We start from the raw sequence: 18,692 nt of genomic DNA on the forward strand, positions 1-18,692 counted from the left end.
GTCTTATCTAATGTACCTGGAGCAATGGGGGATTAAGTGACTTACCTAGGGTCACAAGGAACAGTGTGGGTTTGAACCCACAACATCAGGGTGCTGAGGTTATAGCTTTAACCACTGCACCACACTCTCATTAAGCTGCGACATTTCCATCATTTTATTCAGAATTTTGTGTAGATTTGAAAACTGCATCCTGTTGTGAGCTGGGGGACATATGGGTTCTCAGATGTTGTCAAAAATGGAATTTTATTTAATCTCAAAACAAAATAGCACTTTCAACAAACCACTGTCCTAAATTTATTAAAGGAAAACGCTTTAATATTTTATGTTAGTAGCATTGGTTAAAATGAGCAATACAGATATATTAGTTTTGTGCAGTTGGAAGATCTGGGTTTCCCTATATGCCTCACTGAATTTATAGGTGATGATAACATAGTATTAAACAAACCTAAACCATATCATCTTTTAAATAGGCCTATTTTGAGCCTTAAAAATTGAAACTTAAAAAAACACCTCAAAAACATTTGAGTTGCCATGTCATAGATTTTACTTGTATACCGAAAAATAACGAACAGCTTTAAGTATAGACTTCGAAATATATAAATTCCATTATCCTACTTTTTTGACTTCGACGTGTGTGTGTGGCCTATTAAATCGTTTAAGAACATGAGGGAAGCGAGTGGTAAGAAACAGAATAAAAATAAAATAAAAAAAAGACCAAGACCTGCGGTGGCAGGGCACTGCTTCTTTCTCTCGCCCGACGCGCTATCCTCCCCCTTTACCGTTTCTCTGCTGCTGCCGCCCGCCAGCCCTTCTCCTACCCCAGTGTGTCTCGTGCCCGAGAGCTGGAGGGCCCGGGCAGCCCCGAGGCGCGTGGCGCTGCTGCACTCTGGCTCCGCGCGCTCCCTTCCCACAATGCACTGCGCGCAGGGCTCTGGGGCGCTGGAATGTGGCTGTCAGCGCTGCAGCCGCCGCTGAGGAGGAAGAGCGGAGCTCGTCCCCCCGCACCCGGTAACTCAGCTCGCGGCCCTTTCTCTTTCCTACGGCTAGAGATGAGAGAGTTGGGGGGAGGGCGCCCTTAGCCAGCAGAGTTTGTTTTTATTGGGGAGGAGGAGGTGAGGGGTCGGATGTGGAAGCTTCCCAGGCCCGGCAGCGTCGTGATTTTCTCTCGCTCTCCGGTCTGGCCAAGTGAAGGGAGAAACGGACGGGCCCGCTTGCCCGGCGGTTGGGCTGCGGCGGTCAGGACCGTCGGCCGTTGCGGAGCGCAAACGTTATCTGGCGCTGGAGAACCTGAGGTCGGTGTCAGTCATTCTTACCCCCCCCCCTTCTCCTCCTTAGTTTCCCGGTTGCTGCCGCTTGCCTTTGTTTCGCTACGGCCCGCTGCCGATGGCCGGGACGGGGATTCTTCGATCCTTCTGTTTTTATTTGTAAGCGCGGCTGTTTAGCTGCTTGCGCTGTGTTTATGTAATGAGAGCGGAGGCGAGCAGCGGGCTGCGTTGCGCGGCCAGGCCTCGGCGCTCGCTAATAAGAGCCCGCTCCAGCCGGGATTCGACGCGGTGGGTCGTCTCAGGTGGTGTAGCGTCTGAAAGTTTATGTAGGTAGGTGGTCGCCGCTGCTGCTAACGAGTGCCAGCTTGTGACATGCTGCTCCGAGAGAGGAGCAAGGGGCGGGGAGACGGGGAAGGGGGGATCCTTAACGCTGCACAGTTTTGTAAGTGAATTAAACAAAAGGAGAGAGACAGAAAGGAAAAAAAAAAAAAAAAAAGCAGCGTTTAGCAGAGTTTGATGTCGGGACAGATGTCTATATTGGCTCTAGTGTTAACGCTGCTTGCAGTGTTCTAGCTTCGGTTTTAAATATATTTCTACGCCTCTAATCATTTTCGTTTGCTGCCAAGAATTGAACCGTTTTCTCAACCCTTATTTCCTTCTTAAACTGGCAACCTGCTCCGAGAAAAGAATGCTTATAATCCAGCCATATATTTGCGTAGAACAAGAGTGGGGAAGTAGCGAAGGTTCACACAGCAACTGTACAGTTACTTTTGAGGCCTTGTATGCAAGGCTGATGTTCAGCACGGTAGGACTCGGGGAAGAAATTTTTTTTTTTTTTTTGGGGGGGGCTCCATAGCCTGTTGGCAGGTTGTGTCACTTTGAACGGAGGGGGTGGTGGGGTAGGGTAGTTTCCCTGCTAGCTCGCCCCCCTCTCATGGTATTGGCCCTACAGGTGTGTTTTCTGATGAAGGACCAATGGCCTCCTTACCCTGTGGAATGTTTAATAACAGTTTACTTCTATGCCGGTATTTGTTCATGTTCTAGATTTAAAAAAAAAAAAAAATGTTGAGTCATTTGCACTTATCAAGCAGCAGGGGAATAATATTGACAAAGTGTGCCAAAATTGAGACAAGTTTAGAAAATATTAAGAAATGTCTTGTAAAAAAATTGTTCTAAATGTGTATGTTTAGAATGCTGCCCCTTCAAAAAGGCAATTACTGCAATAAATCCTAATCAATACACAAATTGAGGTGGCCAGGACCAGAAAAATGCTAGGCTTTATAGGAGCAAACAGTAGAAAAAGGATGTGGTAATGCCTTTTGTACAGGTCACTGGCAAAACTTTGCTGAGTATATTTCCAGTTTTGGAGTGTACTTTCAAAATATGTTGACAGGATAGAGACTGTCCAGAGAAATACTGCTCTAAAATGAGGCTAAAGGACCTACATATATGGTTTAGCGATAAGGCAGGCGTGGTGTTAGTCATATACATCAAAAATATCAATAATGCACTTGAAGCAAACTTTTAGAGAAAACAATTCCGTAAGGCAATGATGCTTAACCTCTTTTGAGTCACAGACCCCTTTAAGAATCTGATGAAAACTATGGATTCCCCTCCCCAGAATTATTCACATAAACACAACTTTGCATGCAATGAATATAATGTACAGTACTTTATTTATCAAGATTTGATTGTCTCACACATATATCACATATACAAAGTATTATTAAACTTTAAAGTAAACAATCTAAAAAAACACTCCATTTTTATGCAAAAAGTAATGGCCACTCATTATAATTATGAAATCGAATCCTCTTGTGCAAATCAAAACAGATCTACTACGTTTTCTACTACCATTATAGTATAATCTCGTTATAACGGACTCGCTTGTAATGGAACCTCGTCGAGCGCCTTTATAAACATGCAGAAAATCATCACACTTGCACAGCGGACTTGCATTTAACAGACTTTCAGATATAACGAACAACTAATTTGCTCCCCAGAGCCGCTTTTAGCTGTAGTTTTATTCGGCTGTAATGGACATGCAGGCTCCGCCTACAAGGTACGTGGCGTGCCGGTGATTTAGTATCAAAATGCAGCCCAGAAGAAAATGGCAGATTATTTTTCTTTCCAGTACAGTACGACATAATGTTTTAGAACATCTTTTAGTGTTCTGGTTTTGCAATCATTTTGTGCCATACCAATGTTTTGCTGAGTTTTGTTATTGATGTTGCTGATATGCTTGTACAGTGACTGTTGTTCATTGATTGTATGTTGTTTCAAGTTGACCTAAATAAAGTTTTAAAAAAATGCAACTTTGGATATAATGGACCGTTTTTCAAGGTCCCTTGAAGTCCGTTATAACAAGATTATATTCTACTACTACTACATCTAGTCTCTTGTTATCTGTGAGAAAAATAAACAGTGAATATAAATGTTAATTTTTATCTGACCCTCATGGAATCCCTTAAACTCATTCATGGACCCCCCTAGGGGTCCACAGACCCCAGGTTAGTCATGCCCTAAGTAGTTCACACCTCAGTTCTCAAGGGCTGCAATTCAGCCTGATTTTCAGGATTTCAACTAGAGCTGTTCCAAATAACATATTTTACTATTTGTCCGAATATGAATGCTGAATATGAATAATGGGCATTGAGCTTTATCATAACAAAAAACAAAGCAGCAAGCCTAGGATTAGTCGTATTAGAATTTAAATCACTATTCAGCCGAATAGTGAATACAGGCAATCCCTGGGTTAAGAACTAGTTATGTTTTTAAAGCTGTTCTTAAGTTGAATTTCTTGTAGATTTTAATATTCATGCTGCTTATCTCTGCTCCCAGCTGACAAAAGGGCCAATTGTCCTTACCAGTGTACAGCATGTACAACTACAGCATGTACAGGAGAAGTGTAGGAGTCTATGCCACTGGATATACAGTACTGCTCAGTGAAATCAAATGAAGTGGTAGAGAAGCAGTCATTAGATGGGAATATCTAGGGCAGGGGTGTCCAACCTTTTGGCTTTCCTGGGCCGCATTGGCCCCAAAAAATTTTCTGGGGCTGCACAAACGTGCAAACCCTGCAGTAAGACAGAGGAGGTTGCTGGCAAGATGGTAAACACCTGGGGGCAGCAGAAGAAAACACTGCATCGACCAGGGCCGCACAAAATACTTCACGGGGCTGCAGGTTGGATAACCCTGATCTAGGGCAACTAAAAAGTAGTGGGCAAAACTGAAAGAAGAAAACCTCTTTGTTAGGAAAGTAAATGAAGGTAAGAGGAGACAGAGGCTGCTATAGTTTTCTAAGCAAGTAATAATAATAATAATAATAACAATTTATATACCACAGGTCTGTGAAGTTCTATGCAGTTTACAATGATTAGAAATGTTACAGATTGAATGGAATAAACAAAATACAGACTTAGTGATTGATAGTTCTAGAGATCGTTTGTTGAAGACTAAGATTGTGTAGGTTGGTTTCCTAAGTATTTCAGGGACAGATGTGTTTTTAGGCATTTCCTGAATTCCCTATAGGTAATAGGCACGAGTAATTGTTCTAAGTCTTTACCCCATAGTGCTGCTTGATGTGAGAAAAGGTATTGGTGATGACTTTTAAATTTACAACCTCTAACCCAGTGGTCTCAAACTCAAACCCTTTGCAGGGCCACATTTTGGATTTGTAGGTACTTGGAGGGCCTCAGAAAAAATGGTGACAGGTCAAAAGCGCGCGATGACAACCCAGCGCAGACAACTGAGTGCAAGGTGGAAGCGCGCCGAAGAAAAACAGTATTTTAAAGGGCTCCGACGGGGGGTGTGGGGGGGAACCTCCCCACTTTACTTAACAGAGATCGCGCCGGCATTGTGGGGGGCTTGGGAGGATGTAACCCCCCCACATTATACTGAAAACTTCACTTTTTCCCTAAAAAAGAGGGAAAAAGTTAAGTTTCCAGTAAATGAGGGGGGTTACAATCCCCCCAACCCCCCCACAACACCAGCGCGATCTATGTTAAGTAAAGTGGGGGGTTCCCCACCAACACCCCCTGTCGGAGCCCATTAAAATACTGTTTTTCTTCGGCGCGCTTCCACCTTGCGCTCAGTTGTCTGCGCGCCGTTGTCGTTGTGCGCTTATGTCTATGAACCGAAAAAATAGTTAATCTCCTATTAAAGAAATGACAATTTTGCATGAGATAAAACTCTTTATAGTTTATAAATCTTTCTTTTTGGCTAAGTCTTAATAATAATATTGTCATTTATAGCTAAAGACATATGATCTAGAAACTTTTATTTTACTTTTGTGATTGTGATAAACATACCGAGGGCCTCAAACTAGTACCTGGCGGGCCGCATGTGGCCCCTGGGCCGCGAGTTTGAGACCACTGCTCTAACCGGTGGGGAAACAAAGTTCGGGTGAGAGCTTCGCTTGTGTCTGTTGGCTGTGAAAGAGAAAAGGTCTGTTTATTTATTATTATTATTTTATTTCTTATATACCGCCAAAGCCGTAGAAGTTCGAGGCGGTATATAAAGAATAAAGAAGGGCTGGACAATCAGCGAATAGTTACAATCAGTGAATACAGATACAACAGAGAATCATCGAATGTGGTTTACAACAAAGAGGGCTGGACAATCAGTGAATAGTTACAATCAGCGGGTACAGGTACAATAAGTATGCGTGGACAAATGTAAGGTGGGCCGGGAGAAGAGGTAAGGCAAGCCATAGGGGCTAAGCCATAAAGTACCTTGAAGCAAAAACTTGAATTTCACACGTGCCTCCTTTGGCAGCCAATGTAGAAGTCGGTAGGAAGGTGCTACATGATCAAACTTCTTCAGTCCACAAAGAAGTCTAACTGCTGCATTTTGTACTAGTTGCAATTGCCACATATTCTTCTGGGGGAGTGCCAAGTAGGCGATGTTACAATAATTGAGTTGACTCAGTATAAGGGATTGTACCAGAATTCGAAATGATGAGACATCGAAGTAAGCTCTGATGGTCCGAAGCTTCCAGAGGGTGAGAAAGACTTTTCTAATCAAAGAGTCTATCTGGTATTTCATGGTCAGGCTCTGGTCCAGTGTTACTCACAATATCTTCATAGTGGGTTGAATGGGATAACTAAGGTTATTGATGCACATTGGTGCTTTAGTGTCAAGTGGGTGTGGCGATGCAATGAAAAATTTTGCTTTCTCTGAGTTTAGTTTTAGTCTGAATTCAGTCATCCATTGCTCCATCCGGTTTAGAACTTCTGTTGCTTTGGGGGTAACTTCTGAGACAGAGTTGGTGAATGGGATAATTATCGTGAAGTCATCAGCGTAGCTAAATAGTTTTGTCCCCAGCTGGGACAGTTGTGCACCCAATGAGGACATGTAAACATTGAAGAGCAAAGGGGATAGTGGTGATCCCTGTGGCACGCCAGATGGATTGCTCCATGTGTTAGAGAGATCGAGATTAAAACGGACTTGGTAGGTGCGTGATATAAGGAAGCCTCGAAACCAGTTCAGTACCTCTCCTCTGATTCTAATTGCGTCTAGGCATTGTAACAGTTTTCCATGGTCCACCAAGTCGAAGACAGAGCTCATGTCAAATTGCATGATTAGGGCGTTGAGGCCCTTACTGAACAAGTAACGCAAGTTGTCCAGAATGGCCGCAATTACTGTCTCAGTGCTAAACAGAGGCCTAAAACCAGACTGAGTTTCGTGCAGAAGAGGGAATTGGTCGAGATATCCCATTAGTTGGGTGTGTACCAATCCTTCCATGATTTTTACCATAAATGGAATAGATGCTACTGGTCTATAGTTGGTTATTGATGTTGCTAATTCTTTACAATTTTTTAGGATTGGGGTTATTATAATATGACCATTATTGGTGAAGAATTTTCCATTGTTTAGGTTGTTGATAAGATAATTCAATAGAGATAATTTAAAGTCTAGTGGAGCTGCTTTCATAATCTCTGGGGGATATGAGTCCAGGACACAATATGATTTAGAGTATTTGTTATATAATTTGATGTAGTTATTCCAATCTAAATTGTGGAAGATGCTCCACATCATGTCTGCTGGTATTTTATTTCTTTGTATATCAATTGATTGATGTTCGTATGCAACAATTGTTGAGTAGTTTTTTCTTAGGTTTTTGATTTTTGAGTCGAAATGTGCTAGATCATTTGTTGAGGGTAGTTTGCTATTAGCTGAAAAAGAAAGGGAAAAGTAGTGTTCATAAATAAAGGAAATTTCAAAAGAGAGGCAATGATATCTGGAAACATTAAAGGATTCTGTGAATGATCAGGAGAGTGAAGGTTATAATGGGAGAAAAATAACACTGGAAAATGGGCATGGGGTCGAGGCAAGGCACATTTTTAGATACGTTAGTGAAATGAGAAAATGCAAAAGTCGTATTTTGAGATTTAGAGGTAAAAGGGAGGCATATGTACAGCTGGCGAGGAATCCCAAACTACTACTACTCTCCTGAAAAAACTGTCTACTTGCAACAGCATACTTGAACGATGCCCCATCATTTACTTGTTGAAACCCCTCCCTGATCACATCATAGAATGGCTAAACAGTCTTGTCTGTCATGGGGCAAATAGCCCTTACACCAATTCTCAAAGCCCAGAACATTGACCTTTCAAGCCCCTCAAATTACAGACCCATAGCTGGAATCCCATTACTAACCAAACTTCTTGAAACACACATCAGCAAACAACTCTCCGCCTACATTAAAAAACACTCTTGCCTCCATCCCACTCAGTTTGGATTCCACTCAAATCATAGCACAGAGATCATTTTATTGACCTTAACCACCAAAATCAAGCAATACGTAAACGTTGGCTGTTAGGCAATCCTCCTTCAATTTGCCACCTTCAACTCATTAGAACAGGGGTGTCCAACCTTTTGGCGTCCCTGGGCCGCATTGGCCGGAAAAAAATTTTCTGTTGCCGCACAAACACTAACACTAGCCGATAAGCAAAAAATAAGGTTGAGCAGGTCCCAAATCTGCAATCACTAATATAGAAGATGTATGTATCTAATAATAATAAAGCAGTAATACTTACCCTGACTGAGTGATCCCTCCATGTGCACAACTGACAGTGGGAGCAGCCACAGGCTTCCACATCCCCACTGATGAGCCTCCTGCGGCTTACCTGGAAGCATTCCCTCAACACGCCCTTCTGTGCCGCAGGTGTTTGCCTTCTTGCCTGCTCCCTCCTCCGTCTTGCAGTGTTCGCTCAAAGCTCTGGGCATCAGCTCCCATGCGCCTTCCGCGGCTGATCGTAAAGTGTTCCTCTGACGTCATGACGTCAAAGGGAACGCTTCCGGGTCTGCCACAGGAGGCATGTAGGAGCTGCTGCCCGTGGCATTGAGCGAACGCTGCAGCAAGACGGAAGAGGGAGCTGGCAAGACAGTAAACACTTGGGGATGGCAGAGGAAAACACCGCATCGTCCTCGAGCTCGATTGGGGCCGCACAAAATTCTTCATGGGGGCCACATGTGGCCCGTGGGCCACGGGTTGGATACCCCTGCATTAGACCATCAACTATTATTAGCCAACCACAATGAAATAAACATCGTAGGAACTATTCTGAACTGGTTCAAAGACTTCTTACAAAACAGACAAAATCTTGTCTACAAAGACGAAGCATTTTCAAAAAACTGGCAAGCATTCTGTGGTGTACCACAAGGATCACAGTTATCTCCCGATCCTCTATAACCTTTTTATGAGCTCAATAGGCCATATCAAATTTGACAACAATGAATGCATATTCTCATAAGCAGATGGCATACTTCTACTCATTCCAATTAATTGTGACTCTAATGAGATAATGCTGATAATATCAAATGGAATAGACAAAATACAGACCTGAATTGCATCCAACAAACTCAAACCAAACGCAGACAAAACCAAAGTTCTATGGTTTCATAACGCTGTATATGGTTCCTTCTGTTGTAACCTCTGGAACCACACTGATGGCTCCTTTTACGAAGCTGTGTTAGCGGCTTTATTGCATGTGACTTTTTATCACGCACTAACCCCCCACTCTAGCCGAAAAACTACCGCCTGCTCAAGAGGAGGAGGTAGCGGCTAGCGCGGCCAGCACATTAGCGCGCACTATTACGCGTGTTTAAACCGCTAACACAGCTTCATAAAAGGAGCCCTGAATATCAGCAAGACGTTCAAGGTCCTTGGAGTTATACCCTATTGTACGAATGTCAAACATTCAACTTAAGGAAGAAAACCTTCTACAATATGAGAAGACTAAGACTTATCTGACCCTTTTTTCAAGAGCACCACTTTGCTGTACTAACACAAATGCTTTACTGTCCTAGCTAGATTACTGCAATTCCCTCTATGCAAGTCTAAATTTTACTGTCCTGAACACACTACAGATGATACAGAACACAGTGATCAGACTGATATTCAAACTAAAAAAAATTTGACTATCTCACAACTTACACTGACTTTCTGTCAAAATGCTCATATATTTAGACATTTTGGAATAATTCTTATGCTAGCTTATACAGGGAGTTGCAACCTAGAATGAATCCAGTTTACTCTAGAACTGTAAGGCTACTAGAACTCTGTCCAATATTAGAATACAAATAATTCATGAATAATTGACATTTTGGCCTTTTAAACATTTAAACATCAGCAGCAGATTAATCCAGAGACTAGTGGGTTATGACCACCTCCCAGCAGGCGGAGATTGAGAGCCAAGCTGAGCTGTGTCATATAGAGGCTGATATGCTCACTGGTTAGCCAGATTGATGGTCTCTATCCTACTACTACTATTATTATTATCTACTATTATTATTATTTCTAGAGCCTATTACAATTATTTCTAGAGCGTTACCAGACATATGCAGTGCTATACAGAGTTACAAAGGAGACACTCCCTACTTGAAAGAGCTTACAATCTAAACCACAGGTGTCAAAGTCGGTCCTCGAGGGCCAGAATCCAGTCGGGTTTTCAGGATTTCCCCAATGAATCTGCATGAGATCTATTTGCATGCACTGCTTTCAATGCATATTCATTGGGGAAATCCAGAAAACCCGACTGGATTCCGGCCCTCGAGGAGGTACTTTGACACCCCTGAAACAGACAAGACAGACAAACAGTATTCTAGGGTGGAGATACAGTTAGAGGAGATGATCAAATTGCAGTGGGCAGAGGGGAGTAAGGTTATGGAGTTTTGTAGCCAAAAAAGATGCTCTTTTCAAATGGTGCAAGAAAGAAAGAGATTAGATGTTCAGTTGTAGACGAAACACAATGTTCTTTGATTTTCCTTTATTTCTTCAATCAATGTTAAGAAAATGTCCACGTCAACCGTATTAAAAACTAATAGACCCGACACGGGCCATGTTTCGGCTAGCAAAGCCTTCCTCAAGGGTGCTAAGATATGAAATGAGACCAAACAAAAATCAAAATAGATATATATAAATAAACTATGAACAAAAGACATACATATGTGTGTTTATACGTGAATGTGCATGACAATATTTATTGTAAAATTGATGATATATTCAACATTGAGAATTAAAGCTGAATATTTTGTAAAACATGCATCTTAGGGAATGCATGTATCTGTAAATGTGATAAGAGTGAAGCTACATATATATGAAGTGTGATACAGAGTCTAGATATCAAGATCAAAATCCAAAGTGAAACTTACTAGAAACAGAGTGATTCAAAACCAATGAAGTGAGCAAAAAGTGATGAAAATGATATCTGAAATTAATATACTGGTCGTTAAATAATACGCTAGTATTGTGGAGTTGATTCCCAAATTGCAAATTCCTTGAAATGAAAAAGGAAAGATGAACTTATTTGATAAGACAGGATAAAAAGCGAACTGATTTAAACTGATAATTATAAAAAGATAGTAGAATAAAGGGGAACCATGATTGGATCATACTAGTCTATATCAATGTAAAACCATTCTAAAAAAATGTGGCGCTGGTAACCATAAAAAGCATTAGAAAAAGCCACTGCCCTGGATGTGTTAGCGTTACTTTAGTTCCCCCCACGAGCAGTTGTCTTGTGTGCATTTGACTTGCCATCCACACCAAAGCATGCACCAATGATCTGAGTGGTATATTTGGATTCAACACAAAATGCACTAGAAATATGACTTTTATCTTGGTTGAGCAATTATCCTTTCCAAAACTTGAACTAAAAGTTGACTGACATTTTTTTCATTATCTTCCATGAAACAAAAAAGACCCCAATAACAAGTCCCCTAATTATGGAAGATTTTGAGATCCTTTTCTAAGACCTTGCACATATGCATTGCATGTCCTATTGTACTTCAGGTAAAAATTTCATCAGCTTCAGAGATGGTCATGTGGGGAGACCTAGACCACTTGACATGGAATAGCCCAGATGTGAATTGCTTGTTTACTCTTTCCAAAAATAATAGGACCAGGGGGCATGTGATGAAGCTACTAAGTAGTATATTTTAAAATAGATGAAAATATTTCTTCACTCTACGGGCAATTAAATTCTGGAATTATTATCTGAAGAACATAGTGAAAGCGAAAGGGTTTAAAAAAGATTTGGCTTATTTCCTAAAACAAAAGTCTATAAGCCATCAATGGTTTGGGGAAATCCACTTCTTATTCTTAGCACAAAATCTTTGTTTGTTTTTTCTATTTGGGATCTTTCCAGGTGCTTATGACCTGGGTTGGCCACTCTTGGAAACAGGATACCTAGCTTGATGGACCTTTGGTCTGTCTCAGTATGGCAACTCTTATGTTCGCTTTCCTCTTCCTCCTCTATCACCACTGGTGTTAACTTTAACATATTAGTCTCCAGATAAAGGCAAAATATTTGAAATATCTTGTCCCATGGTGGAGAGACGGCTTGTGGATAGGGTTGACTGCAGGGGCTAAAGAAAATGGGGCAAGGTGAGGTCATTCTAAAATAGAACAGATATAGCCTTAGTTCCTGTGCAGAATTCTGCTGTACTGCACATTACAAAACTTGCATTGAACTTTTCCCCAAGAGTATCTAATTTATTTAGTGGCCTTGCTGCATGCGGTAGTTGTCTTCAGTTTCCACTGTTGTATTTTCAGTATTCTTTGTTTTACATTCATGGTCCTATTTCCTTTTCACCACTCTTTTTTGTGTCTTTCCCCTATTTCTCTTAACTCATGTAAGATGGATTTCAAAATGTAGTTTATGAAAAACTGTTAGTGTCTTGAGTACTCTTTTAGCCTGTTTTAAGGTCAGTAATTTTTGAAGTCCCTATGACCAAGTTTATTTAAAACATTTATAGACTGCTTAGTTTCTCTCAATTGTGCGGTTTGGTCCCAAGTTATTTTGACAGCACTGTTTTGACTGCCAGTATTGCTAAAAATCTAAAAGGAGTCATCTAATGCATTTCAGTAGACTTTCTCTGGTCAATATTCAGCTGGCAGTGGTCAGCATTTTTTTTAAAAACACTAACCATTGCCAACTAAATTAATCCTGGATATTTAATGGTGAACCATGTCCATGCAATGAAATTGACTATCTGGGTCTGGCTGGATTTCTCTAGCTGCCATAACACATACGGCTCCTTTCTGATATTCAGCTGGGACCTGCATAAGTGCAGTCCACAATTTGTGTATTTTTTTAAATTTACAGCCCACCTATCATCTCGGCGAGTTACAGTAAAACATACACAATATACCGCCCAAAAAGGGGGTGGAAAAAAGGGTGCATCTTATGGAGCGAATACAACAATCCCCCCAGGTTCCTTTTTCTACTCCCGGCGTTTCCCCCGCTGGACGGCTGCAGCAGTGAGAGGCAGAGCGGTGAACAAGGCAGGCGCAAGCTTCTCGCGCGCCTGCCTGGTCTCGCACTGCTGCTTGAATGGTTGCCGTCAGTTCTCGTGCCTTCCTTGTTCGCCACTCTGCCTCTTTCTGCTGCAGCCGTCTAGCGGGGGAAGTGCCTGGAGTTCAAAAAGGTCGCTGCCGCAGCCATCCAGCAAGAGAAGTGCCAGGAGTAGAAAAAGGTTCTGGAGGGAGTACAAAAAGGTAGGGGGGCCCTACCGGGATTTTAAAAAAGTAAAAATTCTAAAGGGGGAGAACAAAAAGGTACAGGGGCCCTGCCGGGATTTTAAAAAAGTGAAAATAGTATACTGGGGGGGGGGGGGGGGAGAGGAGTCCAAAAAGGTATGGCGGCCCCTGCCAGGATTTAAAAAAGTAAAAAAGGTACGAAGGGGGTCGCCCCTGCCTGCTTGCCACTAGGCCTGCCTGCCCCTACCTGCATGCCAGCCTCTAGGCCTGCCTGCCTTATGCCCTGTCCCTGCCTGCCCTGTCCCTACCTGCATGCCAGCCACTAACCCTGCCTGCCTGCTAATAGACCTGCCTGCCCTATGCCCTGTCCCGGCCTACCACTAGACCACCAGAGGGGGGACAGGGTACAGTGCCTGCCAGAGAGGGGAGACAGGATTCAGAGCTTGGCAAGGAGTGTGGGGTTGGGTACAGAGCCTAGCAGGGAGAATTTGATATTCAGAATGGTTTTTTTTCTTGTTTTCCTCCTCTAAATTTAGGGTGCGTCTTATGGTCAGGTGTGTCTTATGGAGCAAAAAATACGATAGAACAATTATTTTGTATCCAGTTTGCATCCAATAGATTGGGTGGTTGTTTTAGGTACATCAACTGACCCTTCTGCCACTCCCATCAGCAACTCATATCAATTAATCATTAGGAAGTGTTTGTAGAAAAAGATGTGTTTTCAAATATTAACATAGTAGATGACGGCAGATAAAGACCCGAATGGTCCATCCAGTCTGCCCAACCTGATTCAATTAAAATTTTAAAATTTTTTTCTTCTTAGCTATTTCTGGGCAAGAATCCAAAGCTCTACTCTGTACTGTGCTTGGGTTACAACTGCCAAAATCTCCGTCAAAACTCACTCTAGCCCAGTGTTCTTCAGCCGCCAATCCGCAGAAATTTCCTGCTGGTCCGTGGCCGGAACGTGCCTTGAGCCTGAGGAGATCAATGCACAAAGGTGCGGGCGACAGCTTCTAAACGCATCCTGTGCCGGAACCAGCAGCCTTCTCTCTTGACGTCGCAACGTCAGAGGAAAGGCTTTCAGGTGATGCGTGGGACGCGCAAAGAGCCGCTGCACGTGTCTTTGTGCACTGATCTCAGGCCCGAAGCACGTTTCGGCTGCGGAATGACAGTGAGGAAGAGGGGAAGTGAGGAAGAGCCACAGAGATAGGAGAGGAAATCAGATCTTTATTCAGGCTTCTCTCTCTTTCTATGGAGCAAGTAGTGGTGGTAAATCTCAGCAAGGCAGCAGTCACAGGCAGTGAGGAAGAGGGAGCTGGCCGGGGGTAGAATAAAACATCCAGGTGGGAGCGCTGGTATATTTCTTGCAGAGGGGAAGGAAGACAAGAGAGACAGCTGGCTTTCTCAAGGTGTTGTTTGTAAACAAGAGAGGGCAGGACACCCAGCCTCACCCAACTGCTGTGATGAAGGGAAGGCACATGGAGGGAGGGAGACAACAAAGGTAGGGAAATTATTTTATTTTCAATTTAGTGATTGAATTGTGTCAATTTTGAGAATTTTCATCTGTTGTCTGTATTTTGCACTGTTCAGGAAGAAATGTATTTGTTTCTTTTTCTCTGGGGTTGTACTGCATGCAGTCTTGAATCTTAGGGTTTCATTTGAATATATTAGTAATTATTATCCCAGGACAAGCAGGCAGCATATTCTCTACATGTGGGTGATGTCATCCACGAAGCCCCGTAGCGGACAGCCTCGCAAGCAAACTTGCTTGAAGATCTTCCGAGTTTGTGGAGTGCCTTCCCGGCTGAGCCAGGGCGTGCGTCTCCTCATCGTGGCCTCAGTTCTTAGTTTTCCCCGGAGCCAGAAAGCCCCGTCTCTCAGCTCTGCGTGTAATCTAAGTGCCTTCTTGCACCACGGCTTGCTTTGTTGTTTTCTTCGGTTTAGTCGCTGTGGACCCTCGCATCGCAGTGGTGGCAGGATCGAGATCCCGTCTCTCAACACATTGCAGTGACTCCTTTGTTGAGACAGTCTCTCTGTTGGTGGATGCTCTCTTCCAATCTTTCCAGAGGTTTTCTGTTTCACACGTATGCATGGAGGGGCTCTCCTCAACGGTCTCCGTACCCAAGGCCATTGGTCCAGCAAAAATCATCGCTGTCACATCAATCTGTTGGAGCTCCGAGCCATTTTCAACGCTTTAAAAGCCTTTCATCATCTGCTTCGTGACCACATGGTCCTAGTTCGGACGGACAGCCAGGTGGCCATGTATTATGTCAACAAAGAGGGAGGTACGGAATCCCTGTTTCTTTGCTAGGAAGCCCTGAAGATTTGGGATTGGGTGATATGTCACAAAGTCTTTCTCAGAGCAGTCTACATTCAGGGCCAGCAGAACTGTCTGGCAGACAAATTGAGCCGCCTTCTGCAACCTCACGAATGGACTCAATTCCTCGACTCTTCGTCAGGTGTTTGCTTGGTGGGGGACTCCACAGATAGATCTGTTTGCATCCCCTCTCAACCACAAGTTGCCTCATTTCTGTTCCAGGATTTACTCTCCTCACCGACTCGAGGCGGATGCTTTCCTTCTGGATTGGACGAACCTGTTTCTATATGCGTTCCCTCCATTCTCTCTGATTCTGAAGACTCTCGTCATGCTCAAATCAGCCCACGCCAACATGATTCTGATAGCTCCTCAGTGGCCCAGACAACTGTGGTTCTCCCTTCTACTTCAACTCAGTGCCAGAGAGCCTCTGCTTCTACCTGTTTTTCCTTCTCTGCTTACTCAGAGTCAGGGTTCTATGCTTCATCCCAACCTGCAGTCTCTACACTTAACAGCTTGGTTCCTCTCAACATGATTGCCTCGTTCCAGTTTTCACAATCTGTACAGGATGTTCTCAAGGCTTCTCGGAAACGGTCCACTAGGCAGTGTTACACTCAGAAGTGGACTAGATTTTCTTCTTGGTGTGCTATGCATCGCAAGGAGCCGCAATCTGCCTCCTTGTCGTCAGTGCTGGATTATATGCTGCACTTGTCTAGGGCTGGTCTCAAATCAACATCTATTTGAGTCCACCTCAGTGCCATTGCTGCTTTTCATCAGCCAATTGACGGCAAACCTCTCTTGGTTCATCCTGTGGTTTCCCGGTTTATGAAGGGTCTTTTCAATATCCATCCTCCACTCAAACCTCCTATGGTGGTTTGGGATCTCAGTGTTGTCCTTGCTCAGTTAATGAAACCTCCATTTGAGCCGATTGATAGGGCTCATTTGAAGTTTCTCACTTTGAAAGTAATGTTCCTTATTGCCCTCGCATCTGCTTGCAGGGTCAGTGAGCTGCAAGCTTTGGTTGCGGATCTATCTTTTCACCGTTTTCCATCATGATAAGGTGGTCCTCCGTACCCATCCTAAATTCTTGCCTAATGTGGTTTCGGATTTCCACCTCAACCAATCTATTGTTCTTCCTGTGTTTTTTCCAAAGTCTCATTCTCATCTTGGAGAAGTGGCGCTTCATACTCTGGACTGTAAGTGTGCGTTGGCTTTCTACTTGCAACGCACTCAAGCTCATCGGACTGCTCCTCAACTTTTCATATCTTTTGATCCAAATCGGTTGGGGCGTCCTGTTTCTAAGCGAACCATCTCCAACTGGTTGGCTGCTTGTATCTCTTTCTGCTATGCTCAGGATGGTCTCCCCCTGCAAGGTCGAGTCACAGGGCATAAGGTCAGAGCGATCGTGGCATCTGTAACTTTCTTCAGATCAACTCCTATTGAGGAAATCTGCAAGGCTGCCACTTGGTCCTCGATTCATACATTCGCCTCTCACTACTTTCTGGATACTTTTTCCAGACGTGTCAGCCATTTTGGTCAGTCCGTTTTGCAAAATCTGTTCTCCTAAATTGCCAACTCTCCCACCATCCCATTCTGGTTAGCTTGGAGGTCACCCACATGTAGAGAATATGCTGCCTGTTTGTCCTGGGATAAAGCACAGTTACTTACTGTAACAGGTGTTATCCAGGGACAGCAGGCAGATATTCTTGCAACCCACCCATGTCTCCTGGTTGGCTTCGTTGCTAGCTATTTGAACTGAGGCCATGCTGAGGAGACGCGCACTCTGGCTCAGGCGGGAAGGCACTCGCGCATGCGCGGTGCAGCACTCGCAAACTTTGAAGATCTTCAAGCAAGTTTGCTTGCGAGTCTGTCCACTACGAGGCTCTGTGTATGACGTCACCCACATGTAGATAATATCTGCCTGCTGTCCCTGCATAACACCTGTTATGGTAAGTAACTGTGCTTTTTAGTTTGTGGTACCGTATTTGCATAGGGTTATATCTGTGTTCTGATAGGAATGAATGTTGAGAAGCATACAGTGTGCTTTGTGTAATTTAATTTTGTGGTTAACCATTATGTGTTAATAAGATTATATTAGAAACATAGAAAGATGACTGCAGAAAAGGGCTACAGCCCATCAAGTCTGCCCACTCTACTGTCCCACCCCATTAAGTCAGAGTGCTGCTCGACCCACATAGAGATCCCACGTGGATGTCCCATTTATTCTTAAAGTCGAGTATGCTAGTGGCCTTGATCACCTGCACCGGTAGTTTGTTCCAGTGATCCACCACCCTTTCTGTAAAGAAATACTTCCTGGTGTCACCACCAAATCTCCCTCCTCTGAGTTTGAGCGGGTGCCCCCTTGTGACTAAAGGTCCCTTAGGAAAGAATATGTCGTTTTCCACCTCGACACGACCTGTGATGTACTTAAATGTCTAAATCATGTCGCCCCTCTCCCTGCGCTCCTCTAGAGAGTAGAGCTGCAACTTGCCCAGTCTTTCCTCGTATGAGAGACCCTTGAGTCCGGAGACCATCCTAGTGGCCATTCGCTGGACTGACTCAGCTCGAAGTACATCTTTACGGTAATGTGGCCTCCAGAATTGCACACAGTACTCCAGATGAGGTCTCACCATGGTTCTGTACAGTGGCATTATGACTTCAGGTTTACGGCTGACGAAGCTTCTATTGATACATCCTATCATTCGCTTTACCTTGGATGAGGCTTTCTCTACTTGTTTGGCAGCCTTCATGTCTGCACTGATGATTACTCCCAAGTCCCGTTCTTCTGAGGTCGTAGCTAGTGTTTCTCCATTCAAGGTGTATGTTCTGCATGGATTTCTGCTGCCGAGATGCATCACCTTACACTTCTTTGCGTTGAAGCCCAGCTGCCATGTTGAGGACCAGTTTTCCAACTTGATCAGATCCTGCGCCATACCATCCATGAGATCGCTTTCCCCTACTATATTACACAGTTTGGCGTCGTTGGCAAACAGCGCTACTTTTCCCTGTGTATATATGAAAAATGAATGGAAAAAATAGTGTTAGAATTAGTGCTATTATGGGGGTGGGGTCTGGCCCACGACTTAGCCCAGTGCTCTTTAACTGCTTGTCCGCAGACCGGTGCCGG

At 43.6% G+C, this 18,692-nt stretch overlaps 1 protein-coding gene across 10 annotated transcripts in view; it reads left to right on the forward strand.

The window, feature by feature from the left end:
- Nucleotides 1-805: 805 nt before the first annotated feature.
- The window catches only part of ZNF148 (zinc finger protein 148), a 170,396-nt gene continuing 152,509 nt past the window's right edge, over nucleotides 806-18,692 (forward strand). Inside the window, exon 1 of one of the 10 annotated variants that reach the window (XM_033944620.1) lies at nucleotides 806-1,008. The gene's annotated coding sequence lies outside the window, so the exon portion shown is untranslated. Of the gene's footprint in view, nucleotides 1,009-1,106; nucleotides 1,293-1,382; nucleotides 1,596-1,786; nucleotides 2,071-14,733; nucleotides 14,753-18,692 lie in introns of those variants that run through there. The other 9 variants (XM_033944619.1, XM_033944618.1, XM_033944625.1 and 6 more) reach the window with 9 other exon arrangements.

This window comes from Geotrypetes seraphini, chromosome 5 (genome assembly GCF_902459505.1).
Source record: "Geotrypetes seraphini chromosome 5, aGeoSer1.1, whole genome shotgun sequence".
Classification (NCBI taxonomy): domain Eukaryota; kingdom Metazoa; phylum Chordata; class Amphibia; order Gymnophiona; family Dermophiidae; genus Geotrypetes; species Geotrypetes seraphini.